Below are 15,120 nucleotides of genomic sequence, written 5' to 3'. Positions count from 1 at the left end.
AAGTCAGGCAGATTGATTTTCATTGCTTCTATATACCATACGCCTAAAGATCATGGCCAGAGATGTAGGAACTCAATAGCAATAAAAAACCATTGGAATCAGACAGATGATATTGTCTTGTTTTTAATATTGAAAACAAGATATTAGCCTTATTCTCAAATGACATGATTCAAATATGTATATTCAAATAATAAAATGTTATAAAACTTCTTAGAAACTATAAGCAATTTACATAAAGTGAACAACTGACATAAAATTCAGGCTTCTCTTTACACTAATAATTTGAGCAGGAAATTATTTTATTATTTTATTGTATTATAGTACACAAATTAATACTATTTAGGAATAAGTAAAATAAATAATATATATTGATTAATGAAATTGCATAAGACACAAACAAAAGGATGCATTCCATATTTCTGAATTTAGCAACAATATTGTTATATTTTTGAAAAATCTAGGGATTTGAGATGTGTATATCTGACTACTAACGATATTTTTACATTAATAAAAAGAAAATATACAGATTTCACATATACAGATTAATCATGAGATGTGAAAAAAATATTTCCATATGGCTTTTCAATTGTACTTAGAAGGAGAGGTTTTATATTTATAAAATACTTGGCTAACTTACTTAAAATCAAGCAATACTTTTTGTATAAACTATAATTATATACATATATATATGTATATATACATACATATAATTGAAACCTATTTCTAAAGTAAATGCCAGCACTTTTCTAAAACATGCTTGTACATTGACTTTTACTGATTGACATGTAGGTTTGCACCTGAAAGTTTGCTGCTTGAGTAAATTTTGTCCTATGATTGTGTTGTACAGTTAATAGAGTATTTCAGATTTGAATGAGTAACTTTGTAGTAAATGATATACAAGAGAAATCATTCACTATAAAGAAGATATGGACATGTCTCTCCAACTCTTCAGATGAGGATAACTTCATCAGCAGTTGTGAGAATGTATGCTCTATGCCTTGGACCACACAGTCAGAAAGTATGCAAGCATTCTTTCTTTTCCCTGTGAATTCTCTTGTGGTAAATACTCTGGTGACTCTTTATTGCCCGTATCATAAAAATTCTACACCCATATTTCCTTACTTGGTCTTGAGCTTCTTAAATGAGTCCTTCTTAACTATTATTTTGCGAGCATACAAAACAGTACAGTGTTTGCCTCTGACCTATTTCAGGCCAGCTCATCTTCCTTTAATTTTATTGAGTACTTCAATCTCTTTCCTGAATACAAATCCTACTTGGACTAGATTTGACATTATGTTTTCATTTAAGCTTTAGATCCTTAATCTCATTACTTCCTGTTTTCCTAACTGGAGGTGAATAAGCTCCTTACGAGAGCATGAGCCGAATCTGCACAAAGCCGTTTAGCTGTATTTACTCTGCTCTTCAGTTCAATCCTTCTGTCCAGAATTTTTATCCCTTAAAAAACATCTGGGAAATTAAAAAAGTTCAAAAGCAAGGTCTTGGTTGGGGTGTGGCAATGCTGGGACATCCTACTGTTTCTCTGGCTTGCTCTGTCTCTTCTCCAAGAAAGACATACGCACATGCCACATAGTCAGCAGTTTGGTTTTGCCATTTGGCTCTTTGCTATTTTAAGGAGTTCCTACAAGGATCTTGAACAAAAGTACGAAGTTTAGACCTCTTTTATAAAAAAGAGATGCTTTAGCTGATAAGTGGCAAATCATTTGTTGCAAAATGAAATGTTCCTTAAGAGAAGAATCCTGGATTCATATTCAGATCTGCTTGACACCCACCTCTGGCTTTATGAACTTTACACATAATCTGAAAGCTTGAGGAGGCTTGTGAGAAATGTTTGAGTTGGTCTTGGAACTCTTGTTCTCAGGCTACAGGATTGAGGGTGAGTCTCTTGAATTCATGCTTTCCTGGAGGGTACCTTATGCTGGTCTTTTTCGGGGCCACTCTAATATATGGAGCAATTATGAAAAGGAGTGAGCATTTGTGTGTGTGTGTGTGTCTGTGTGTGTGTGTTGTGTCTCTGTGTGTGTGTGTTTTCCTCATAGCAAAGTCTAACTCATACATTGCTAAGAAATTAGGGCCAATGAATTGCTTTCTATTTCTAAAGAAACTGCACAAATGTAATTTCTTCATTTTGCAGTTGCTCATCCATTAAGCCACTGTTCCTTCCACTCCTGGGAGTTTGTAAGCCAGAAAACAATTGTTTCTCTGCTGATCAGGTCTCATTTGTCACTTTGCAGACAGGCACTTCTATTTGTTTATAATACAACCAAAATAATTAGCAGTTTACCTGCCAGGTTGCTGATGATTATGTACAACAAATGACCACAATGAATAAATTCAGGCATTGTTGAAAGAAAAGGCTGGGTAATTAGGCAAGACTTTGACCATTGATTTTCACCTAAGACTGAGAGTCTGAACCTCAGAATTCGCATCTATGATTATAAGGGACTTGCCTGGTTTCCTTCATAGTGTCTGGCAGACTCAGGAAATCCAGGGACATCATATGCAACTCTGCCATTTAAAGCCACATGTTTAGGGGCTGGCTGATTTCTCCAACTCTGTGAAAGATATCTGATGCATAGGCTGTTTTAAGGATAAAAAGAGACAAGGTATACAAATCATGCAACACATATCAGCTCCTTAAGGCATCGTGCTTTCTGTATATGTCTTTAGGTTTATATCACAGGCACTTGAGAATCTTTCAATTCAGAGGCATTTAATTTGTCTATCATCTGTTGTTATTTTAAATCTATGATTGCTCCTATTAAGTACAAAACAGATACATATGAACAGTTCCTAGTATATTACAATCTCTTGCAAATGATTATTTTAAGTATTCTTTAAATATACACTGTACACTTGTAGAGGTTTTTGCTGCTGTTGGCAATGATGGCAGTGTTGATGAGAAAATATTCCTGGAAGTTGCCTTTCCTGATATTTGTCTTTGGAAACCTTATGAAACACCTCTTTCCTCAGTCCCATATTGCGTTATTCTACCGAAGTAACCAGAGAGTAGTCTGCAAATCTCCAATCATCTAAGATGGATTGGAGCTCTAATCCAAACTTCATCTACTTGCGTCTCAGTGGCTGCTGCTGTAATTCTTTGCCTGTGACTGGTGATTATCGTCAGTTCTGGATATCCATAATTGCCTTGTTTCTGCTCTATTGCAAATGCAAAAACATTTTTCCATTCATTTCTCAGGATGATCTTTAAAAATTAAATATGATGTTCAACAGCGTGGTCTATTGCTTTCTTGATCCACTGATGCCTGTAACAATCACTCACTTGCCTTAACAACCAAGGGGAAACAAGAAAATACTGCGGGCTAGGTACACTTATGACCTCAACAATTGTCACATGATTCAAACATCACTCTAAGGAGTATATACAACCATCTCTTTTCATTTAATTATTTCTGTGTCAAGACACTGGACTCTAACCTTGCTACTTCTCTGACAACAATTTGACAAAACCCAACAGACTCATAATTTGAAAGCTTGGGCAATGGTAACTGTTCATCATGGCAATGAGAAACATCCCATCCAAGCCAAGTCAGATGTCACTTCACTTTCTTCCACTACTGAGTTTTCCACTAAATGTGAAAAAGGGTAAGGCAGAAACTCACACCCAGTACATACCTCATAGTACCAAGGCTGAGGTCACCTGGAGAACCTGGGAATGCTTGTTCCTCTCACCATGCTGACTGTTGTGTAGAAGTTCTTGTCTATACGAGGTTCTTTTATATTTAAAGGAAAAGTAAGAGCTGGGTACGTGCTCGACCTAAATGTGGTTTGTTTAAACTTTATTGATATTTTTTCTGTTTCTCCAGGCACAATCTCATATAGATCAAGTTGGCTTTAGATTTTCTATGAAGCTGAGACAAACCTGAAACTTGGGATGCACCTACCTCCACCTGGCTCTAATTCCTAAGTGCTAGGGTTAATGACAGTCACCACCTGGTCTAACTGTTAGCAGTTAAATTTAAATTATTGCCTTTGCTCCTTTTCCCACACACTCATTTTTCCTTCTAAATATGTGCCTCAGTTTCCACATTTCAAAGTTAGAAAAGATTATAGCATTTTCCCTAGGTAAGACTTTGGAGAAAAGAAAAAATATGAGGTACATGGTTTGGTTCTGAATTGTTATTGCCCCTACCTGGTGTTTCTTTGCAAAAGTAGCTGACTAGCCCATTTCATTTCAAGAACAACTCTTCCTGTCTCTTCTTATTTTTTTAAGTGAATACCATTTGTCACCTTTCCCCTATGCTTTGTTTCTTTCTTTCTTGTTAAGATGGAGCCAAAGCAGAGGAAGATTCATAACCAGAAACAGTATTGCTTCTAAATGTCAGTCAGTGACATTTTCTTAGGAGAATCTACCCTTCTGCATACCCCCAAAGAACATTATTGCAAAGAAAAAACAACTTAAGGATAGAGGCAGAGTTTGGTTGATATTTCTGATGAGTGAACTGGTACTACCTTTAAAAAAAATCATTGATGAGCTTTGTAGAGCAGGAAGGAATTGTATGCTGTCAGTTTACATTTTTCTGATTATTTATTGTACATTGGGTTTTAACAATTTTATTTTTCCCCATTAGTGAAGAGTTTCTCAAGCTTTTATGAAATCATTATAAATACATTTCATGCATTTCTAACTACTTGAGGATAATTTGGGAGCAGAGAGTATTCTATTTGATTCTGTAAGAGGACATGTTGAAAACATGTAATAAGTACATCTTAACCAAAGAATTGCACTAAGCCATGCTCATCTAAGGATGATATGTACCCCTGGAAATAGATAAGAAAGTTTTCAGAAAACCTACAAACCTGCTGACCTAGTGTTCACTTAGAACTAACCCTCCCTCTTCTCTGACAAGAATTGATTCTCTGTTTTTGAACATGCACTGAGTCCAGATTTCTTTCTACTATGAAACTAAAACAAGACTTTCTTTGCAGTATTTCACTTTTAAATTAATTAATGAAAAAAACAGTTTTGAGCTCTTATAAGTTGAGTAATACTTGATAAATATATTGAAGGCTGCTTCCTGTCCATATAATCATCATAGAATCTATTGTAGATATGAAATCTCTATTTTAGATATAAAAGGTTAGAGGTAGATTATGGTTCTCAGCACTGATCGACATGACTGGACCAGGACTTGATCTTGGCTACTGTGCATCTTCACAGCCTTCCTTTTGTATCAGCCTATGCCACATAAGTCATACCATTCTTGAACAAATATATTGGAAATAAATATGCAAATATAGGTCTCTAATTGTTGACAAACTTGTACATAAACTGGAGATTACCTTCATGTTTTTGGTCTTATATGAATTCATAAGAAATACAAACTATGGAAGGCTGGGCTCATTATAGATGGTGTGAAGATATTTGTCTTAAGTAACCTGGTCTCTATTAGACAAAATGTCTTGACATGTTGAGTGACCTTCTTTTTAGGTTATAAGGATAGGACCCCAATTAAGGATGGAGTATAAATGAAATTTCAAACTGTAGGTGTAAGAGGGTATTGTCACTAGGAGGTGTGAGGGTACTTTCTATGGTATATTTTGTGGCCTTCATGGGAAGATTTTACACAGGAATGCTTCTCTTGGAGGCTTCATTTGACAGCAAGGACTTCCTTGGCTTGAACCTCTTTGTGGCACTGGGAACAAAGTAATAATGAATACATCATCAAGCTATTTACTGAGGGAATGGTGGCGCACACCTTTAACCCTAGCACTTAGGAGGCAGAGGCTGGCAGATTTCTGAGTTTGAGAACAAGCTGGTCTAGGGAGCAAATACCAGGATATCCAGGTCTACTCAAAGAAACAAAACAAAAAATAAGCTATTTATTAATATGGACTTATAGCCTTCTATAAGCTAAGACACATGCACATGCATGCATTCATGAATATTGGTGAAGTTCTCATCTTTCCCGTGAGAAAATCCTGTCTCATAGACAACTAGTGAGTCATTCCACTGACCTATGAAAGAATGCATAATCTCTGGCAGATAATATCTGAGTCGTATTTCTTTGTATTTTTTTTCCATCTAAGTTTTCCCTTTGTTACTGCAGACCCTGTATGAAACATGGGAAAGCCTGGAAAACAGTGTGGGAAAACATTCTTGGCAACAAAAAGTGCATAAGTAAGTTTGTGAATGGAACATGAAAAAAGGTCTGTGTGAGATTTATGATTTACAGGCACTAAGCACAGTCACCGCCCAATGGAAATCCAGGAGTTGCCAACTTCTGGATGCTTAAGGCCTTGCTATAGTGAAGACATGCAAGTCAGTCATGATGGCTCATGCCTGTAATCCTGACACATAAAGGAGTAGGCAGCCTATCTATACAGCAAGACTGATTCACAAAATGAAACTAAACAAAAAAAGATGGAAAGCATCAAAATTATTTTGTAGGTTCCAGAAGAGGAACATATATAAAGTGTTGTAAGAAGGAAGGTGGTTATATACTTTTGGACTCAAAAAGAAAAGAAAGAAATCTCAGTTTCAATTATGACATGTAGCTTTCATGAATACTATGTACTGTGATGATAATTTCTACTTGTCAGAGACTCAGTTTATTTTCCTATGAATTGAAAATAGCATAGTTTTGACTTCTTCTTATAGTTGTGTCCAAAACATATAGTCTGATACCTCCCTAGAAAGTAGGATAGTGTCGACTTTATTATGAGAAGTCCCCAAATAGATTTCAGTTCACATTGTTCTTTCTCTGCATTCCTCTCTTTTTTTATTAACTTCTACACTTGTATCTATGTTAAAATCACATAACAAGGCATATGTCTCTTTTTAAAAGGTTTTTTTTTATTAGATGGATTTCAAAAGATTAAATATGAAGTGCAAATCTGGGAATGTTACAAAAGAGGAAACAGAACAAGAAACAGCAACAAATTGTCTTTTGTGTTTGAGGACCCAGATGAATAACTAAAGAATGACTGGTATGGGTTATAATGATCTCAAATTCCTATTCCCTAAACAAATAAGTAGAATAGTTCTTGAATTTTATCAGGGCTAAGAGTGTGGTACATGAGCACCATATGACAGGAGGAGTATTTACACAAAGAACACTCCTAATCTAAAGAGAAAATACATTGGCTTAAAACAGGCGTCTAAGGATATGTAGAGGGCTCTAGATGGGTAGCTCCTAATTTTAGTGAATTTATTTACAGGCATATTAGATATTAAGGTCTGTAATTGTGTAGGCATTAGGATTTAGAGTGAAGCTAAAATGACAAACCAAGAACAAGAGAGACTGGAATGAAAATATTGAAGATTACTGGCTGGTCAGTTCATATACTGTAAATGTAATGTATTTGGAGAAGAGGGAAGGACAAAAGTTACAAAACATAGATTTCTAATTGCATAGCTCAAAGAGGATCAAGAATAAAACAAAGAAAGCAGCTAATAGAGACAAAAGGAGTGGAAGGGGGCCAGAAAAGAGAAAGTGGTGGCTAATCTAAGTTTCCTTCTTGATTAGATTTGGCAACAAATAAACACAAGGCCTCTGGGCATTCCTGGAAGAGCCTTTCTCCATCAGATTGTTTGACTCTCCCTAATTGTGTGCAGCATCTTCAGGGTGACAGTATAGATAAACGGACAGGGGAGGGAGGAACTTGTTGTGTCATCAGTTTGTCTTCATTCTCACTGGCAAGTTCATCTATCCTGTTGCTGTGGCATTCCATAGTCGATATTGGAACCAGCTTCTCAGACATAAGTCACAGACTGAAATCCAGCATTTCTTGATGGATTTTGGCGGCCTTCAGCTCACAGTTGGCACTACTGGGACATCTGGTCTCATGGATTGTGCAATGGCTGGATCCATATCCATTGTCAGAACCACTGCTGGACTTTCCAGACCATATTTTCTATAGCAATCTTTTTGCTTGATTATTTATTTCTATTCAATGTGAGTTTTGCTTACAGGTATGTAAGTGTTATGCTGTAGAGGTCAGAAGAGGACACCTGATCCCCTGTAACCGGAGTTAGAGATGGTTATAAGCCATCATGTGGGTGCTAGAAATCAAACCTTAGTACTTTAGGAAAGCATGAAGCACTCTAAACTGCTGAGCCATCTCTTTAGCACCACAAATTCCTATTTAATATACATTTATTCTATTGGTTATGTTTCTCTAGAGAACCCTGACTGATACAGAGAGAAAAAATGTATTAGCATATGCAATTTTTCTACGAGACACAAAAAATAATGAGACTCAAACAAACAATGTATATTTAGTATCTGTTCATGTGATACCAAATTCTCAACAGAAACCCAATAGAACCATACCCCCATGTTTCTCTATCACAGTCATCCTTTTTCATCATACTAAAGATTAATAATGGGGAAGCATACAATAAGATTAATGGGGAATCTTAACATGTAAAGGGTACCAGGAGAAGTTAGGCTCCAGATAATCTTTTTATCTTTGAAAAGTGTTTAAAGATGAGTTCTGGAGGTAATAGTTTAATAAACATAAACAATCTTAAAGGAGAATAAGCTAATTTTATATATAATATAATGTAATGGATAAGCATGCTTGGATACTAGAGGTACTAATTTCTGAAAACATTAATTTGTTATCTCTTTTATAATTGTATTGCTAAGAAAATATTTGCCCTGGAAAAAAAATAAAGTAAATTTTATTAATGATGAATGGCCTCTAGAAACAAAGGCTTTCTAAGGGACCCTACAATAGGTTTAATTTTTCTTGGTCAAGCAACTTCTTTCCTTTCTGACTTCTAAAATTGATCTAGTAGTGCACCAGGGCAGGATAGTGGGGTTACCAATCCTCACATCTCCAGAAGCAATCAGCCAAATTAAACACAATTACAGTCAGGAGTCTGAGATTTCTCTCCCTTGATCCTGGTGAAGTTGTAGGCTCCTAGTGTTTTTCTTAACCTGTCTTTTATCTTGTGTTTATATCTCATCTCCTTGTAGTGTTCACTGCAATGGAGCTCTTAATTAGAAATTAAAGCAAAGTCAATACCTGCATCACACGCTGTTAACAGGTGGGGGTATAATCCCCCACCATGAAGCTATTATGGAAACAAAGGGGTTCCCCAAGAGTAGAAAACATGGTCATTTTATATCTAAGAAATTCTGAGTATAGCTATGTATAACTTACTTCTGAGTAAAATAAAGATGACTATAAAGAAAGATAGCAAGGATGCATGCCATTGTCCAGTCTAATACTTGTCATAAAAAGCCAGTAATGGAGTCAGACTTAGTGTCCATCAGTACATAACAACAAAAATAAATTGTGGTATGACTAGGCACACAAACTCACATATTTACAGCAGTGGAATGCTGAATATTAAAACTTACTACATGAGTGATCATGAACAATATATCTTTTAAAGAAACCACAGTTCTTACTATTTGGTGTTGAGTCTTGTTCTGGACCATTCTGAGAAAATATAATGACTGCTCTTTCTAACTCTTGAGCATAATTCTGATTTTAATAAATAACCATGTGATGAATTTCTTGAGAACATTAAAAATCTAACACTATCTTAGCCATAAGCCTGACAAGTTATATATGTATGTAATAAACATTTAACATGAAATTTAAATCTACTGTCATTCAACAAGCATACAATAAAAGAATCCAGTGTTATCATCAAGTTCTTTTTAAGTTAAAGGAATGAATGTGACTATTTAGGAACAGGGAACACAGAAAAAGTTAAGTGAAAGGAAGTTAGAGAATTGGATTGTAGAATTCCATTTTAAGAGACCATAGTTCACAAAAATACATCTTAGAGGCTGGAAACTTAAAAGATGAAAGACATAGTGAAGGTGTAGAAAATGACTCATCGTGTTAGTACTGTGTGACTTCCTTTTGTTAAAATGTGAACACCATCATCATGATAACAACAAAAAAATAATCCTAAGCTCATCTAAAAATAGACTTATCAGATGAGCAAGCAATACCATTCCTGGGTATTTACCCAAAGGGCTACAAGTCAACACATCAAAGTTTACTGTCACACAATTCACAAGAGTTGAGTTATTGAATTAATCCTGGAAAATAACAACAGATGGATGGATAACGAAAATGTACCTGATGCTGAGTTGAACTTTTTAAGGAATAGAAAAGTATTGTAATGTTATCTGCAGAAAAAAATAGTGGGACTGAAGGTAGTCATAATGACTGAATAAGGTCAATTTCAGAAAGACCAATGTAGTTCTTTAAATTTTTGTTCCTAGGTTTTATGCAAGTACATTAAACAATATGGCCATGTAAGACATGAGAATGCAACTAAAACTAGGGAACAGAGAGGGCAAATTTAAGAATTGAACTCCATACACAACTCCAGGAAGTCAACACCAAGCCACTGATTGTTTACAACACTTTTCTTTAAAACACCATCATGTCTAACACACAATAAACCCTCCACTGAGTCCTCATTTGTACTTGACACTTGTATCTAGCTCACAGCCTAGACGCTTTTCCATTGGTATTCATGAAGTATAAAAGTAGTCAATTATTTTAGAAACTGGGAATTTTATGCTGACAATTATATGTTATTCAGCTGCTTGGGAAATTTCAGCTACAATGATGAGTGGATTTTATTCTTCTTGGTTTGTTTCCCTGAGTGGTTCAACACTACACTCAGATGAGCAGACAGAGAAAACACACAAGAAATGAGAATCCTGTATTTATTTTGTAGCAATGTTTGTGAGAAATGGATACTTTGGAATAAGAACTATATCAGATCTAAAACAATAGGAAAAAAACTATAACAAACAAGAGACATGGTCACTTATATTTAAGAAGTCAAATTTCTGTATGCATAGGGGAAGGGTTCATTTTTCTTTTATGATACAGTGATAAACTCTGTGAGAATGGTTGTGGTCAGTTAGTAATGGAACTACTTTTGAGTTTTAGAAAGTACTTTTCATTAGGAACAATTTAGCTCTTATCACTGAATTTTATTTTGTCCATCTTCCCTGTGTTTTCTTTCTTCATACTTCATTGTTTTAGTGTTTGTATAGTTATGGAAGATAATCAGCAGATATTTTAAATGAAAAGTAAAGGTATATTTATTGTCACATAGAAAAACAATATGCAGTTATCTATACAATTTTTGAAATTTTAGTAAGTGGCATAAGATATGAAACAAATAAAAATACACAAGAGAATAAAAATGCCTGTTTTAAATCTTACACATTATTTTACCTTAGTACAAATGATTCAGTATAAACAAAGAGATGAAGACAATATTAGACTCGAGGATTCCATACAGGCTCAAATATAATAGCCATAATATTAGTCACAGAACTAAAAATGATATCATAGAAACTCATGTTGAACCAAAATTTCTGTGGATAGCCAAAACAGTCCTGAGTGGAAAAAAAACAGTATAATACTGGAAGGAATGCTATTCCAGACTTCAAAATGTACTATAAAGGTATGACAATAAAACAATAAGGTATTGGCACAAAACTTACATATATACACACAGATAAATGTATATGAGTATATGTATGTGTTTATATAGGAGGGATTAAATAGAAGATTCAAGCATAAATAATTGTTAGGACAAATGTCTAGTACTTGACAAAAATACAAAAACATACACTAGAAATTGAACAGCTTATTTAATCAATGATTCTGGGGAAACTGATATCTATATGCAGAAAAATAAAATTAGACCTGTGTTTATTACTCAGCACATAAAGACTGTTCTACTTAATTGACACGTGATAAGATACTTAGAAGAATTTATTGTGGGCAGCACAGCTCCAATGAATACATCTACATCATTGATTTTGGATCATAGACATCATAGAAAATGTGAGCAAAAAATGTAAGTACAAGAATACAAGAAAGTCTGATTTGATACAGTCTCTCCTATTAATGGCAGAATAAGAATGACCAGAATAATGGTAATGTCAATGGGCATGCTAACATGGAAAATTTCATGGCCAAAAAAACCATAGACAAAGAACTATAGACACCTGATGACTCCTAGAGGAAAGAGAATTAGCATCTCCTAGGGATGAGCACCCTTTTTGGTTATACAATACAGTGTTCAGCCATCAAACTATATAAACTCAAAAGGCAAAACAGATCTAACACACGCACACACACACACATATGTATGTGTGTATGTGTGTATGTGTGTATGAAAATTTTTTGATATTTTATTTATTTACACTTCAGATGTTATCTACTTTCCCCATTCTGCTCCCTCCCTTTAGCCTCCTATCCCATCCCATCCCCCCTCCTCCTTTTTTGCTTTTATGCCATTTAAATTACATGCAAGTATTAAGGTCAGTTCTAGATTGAGGAACTAGCATTACAGTAGATGCCAATAGTCAAGAACAAACAAGACAATGACATGTCAAAGAACAAGCAGGACAATAAACAGAGTCCCATGATCACTCCCAGGATCACTGTTTTTTTTTTTTTTTTTTATTAGATCTTTCATTTACACTTCAGATACCATCCTGTTTCCCCATTCCCCCCCCTTAGAAAACCCCTATCCCATGCCCCCTTTTCATTTTGCATTTATACATTTTTTTAAAAAATGTTAATCATAGGCTTTATAAGTTTGGTATTGTTCAATCAGAGGTGTAACCCACTACCCAACCTAGATATATCAACTATCTTTGACTGGTGGAGATACATGAACATCTGCTTCCCTGTCTCCCCCCTCTATCTCTCTTTCATCACCTAGCTTCTCCTCTCCTTCTTCTTCTCCTCTTCTTACTCCTTTTCTTCCTCTCAGTACTCCTCCCACCTTAGCTCCTCCTACACATCACCCTTCCTGTTAAAAGGAAACTTTTCTCTCAAAATACAATTAGAGCATAATTATGCCTATTTGTACCAGTGAGGTACAAGATAGTCCTAATACCCAGTCCATCCTTTTGTTGACTAACCAGCACCTCTGTCATCTATCCTAACTAAAACACTTAGTTCTGAACCTGGCTTTTTCCTTGGCTTTAGGATGAATGTCAGCTGATGACCATACACTCAGATCTTTTCTCTCAAAGTAAATAGCTATAAGTTTTCAACCCCATCAGAAATCCAGAATGAGTGAGTTGACTATAATTGTGGGAAGCACAAAGCATAGCTTCTAAAACTTAGCCAATTTATAGAGACCTATGAACACCTGGACACTCGCTCTACTTCAAAACGTTGGAGCATCTGTTCTTCTGCCTTCTGGCCCAGGATCATCTGACAGACCTTAGTGCTGCAGAATTATTAAGGGCTGATTACTCTGTCTAGGCAGATATAATCAGTCGACTATTCTGCAAGTGTGTCCTTTTCTGGACAGTAATTTGTCTGTAGAAGGAAAGTGGCAATTCTTGCCTAGTGGCTGTCTCACCACAACTGGAGTAACTCCAAGGATGCTCAATTTCTTCTTAGAATTTAACATAGGAAGCTGTCCGGAGCAGACAGGTCTCTAATGAAAATGAACATTAATACTGAAATGTTTGTCATGTCAATTCTAAGGATTTCTGATGTTTTGAAAACCAGCTATCCATGTAAGGTAATCTGGACTGTTGCCTGTTAACTCCACTCAGCTATTTCTAAATAAAACATAGAGAACACCCTTATAATAAACTCCAAGTCATGAATTTGCTATAGTCCCTTAACTCACAGGCTGACCATCTCAAATCAGTTAAAAAAGTTAAAGAAGGACTGGGTCTAAGCTTTGTATTCCTAAGTGTGTTATACTGGTACAATGCCTATGAGAGTAACAATATTCATCTCACTCTTATATCACTAAGAAGCTCATGCCAATGAAAACCTTAAAATTTGTAAACAAAGTAAATTGGTGCAATTTAAGAATTTATATCTTCATCTTGATATTAATTATACAGATTTCTACTAATAGGTTATGGCTATGCAATAAACCCTAGCTAATCCTCTCTATTCCGACAAAACCACTACTTTTCCCTAGGGAGACAGCCCAACATTTACCACCTTAGTCCCCATGCCCAGGGAATAGGGGCGCTGACTCATCATTAGCTTCTTCAAGCTGATTATGGGCGTTGAGATATTAGAAGAGGAGTGGGGGGGGGAGAGCAAGTTGACAATCCTCTGATGCTGTGTCTTCGCTGCCTCCAGATGGAATTCACGGACCTCAGAGGTTTGAGCAGGTCTGCCCAGCTTGCTTGTTGAGTAGATACACCAAGGCTGATCATTCTGCAATATACAATTCTCAAAACAAATTTTAGTATCAAGATAGTTTTTTTTTTTAAAGAGGGCTGACATTTTATTAAGAATGTTGGTTCTAACCGCTTTTCTATTTTTCCCCTCTTTTATTGGATATAATATTTACATTTCAAATTTTATCCCCTTACCATATTTCCACCCCCACCCAGGAACCCCTTATCCCATCCCCCCTCCTCCTGCCTCTATGAAGGTGTTACCCACCTACCCCCAGCCTCCCTCCCCACCCTCAGATTCCCCCCCCTCAGTGCTCAGCCTTCAGGGTACCAATGATCTTGTCTCCCACCTATGCCCAACAAGGTCATCCTCCCCTATATATACAGCTGGAGTCATGTGTCTCTCCCTATGTGCACCTGGGCTGGTGGTTTAGACCCTGGGGAGCTCTGGCTGGTTGGTATTCTTGCTCTCCTCACAGGGCCACCAGCCCGTATGGTTCACGGTTCCCTCAATTTACTCTCTAACTCCTCCATTGGGAACTTTGATCAGATTAATGGATAGCTGTGGGTATCTGTCTCTGGGTATGTCCGACTCTGAGAGACCTCTAAGGAGACAGCCTTATCAGGCTGCTGTCAGCTTTCCCATCCTGACATCCCTATCAGCGTCTATTTTTGGTGACTGCCTATGGAATGAATACCCAGAAACAATGGTCTCCCTACAACCCCCCCTTCTGATTCTGACCCACACTTTGTCTCCATCTTTGCTCCCTTGGTTATTTAGTTACTCCTTCTAAGAAAGACCTAGGCATCCTCACTTGTTCTTTCTTCTTCATGAGCTTCATGTCGTCTGGTAGTTGAATCTTTGTTGTTTCAAACTTTTGGGCTAATCTCCGCTTATCAGTGAGTAAATACCATGTGTGTTCTTTTGTGATTGGGTTACCTCACTCAGGATGATATTTTCTAGATCCAT

General features: G+C 36.2%; 1 long non-coding RNA gene across 1 annotated transcript; it reads left to right on the top strand.

Annotated features, from left to right (window-relative positions):
* The first annotated feature begins 1,762 nt into the window (after nucleotides 1-1,762).
* LOC117701578 (uncharacterized) lies at nucleotides 1,763-11,833 on the top strand. Its single transcript, XR_013070238.1, has 3 exons — nucleotides 1,763-1,894; nucleotides 6,090-6,160; nucleotides 11,703-11,833. It is a non-coding gene; the product is annotated as an uncharacterized LOC117701578 (long non-coding RNA).
* The last annotated feature ends 3,287 nt before the right edge of the window (nucleotides 11,834-15,120 follow it).

This window comes from Arvicanthis niloticus, unplaced genomic scaffold (genome assembly GCF_011762505.2).
Source record: "Arvicanthis niloticus isolate mArvNil1 unplaced genomic scaffold, mArvNil1.pat.X pat_scaffold_1383_arrow_ctg1, whole genome shotgun sequence".
NCBI classification, from domain to species: Eukaryota; Metazoa; Chordata; class Mammalia; order Rodentia; family Muridae; genus Arvicanthis; species Arvicanthis niloticus.
This window is presented reverse-complemented; position numbering and strand designations above follow the sequence as displayed.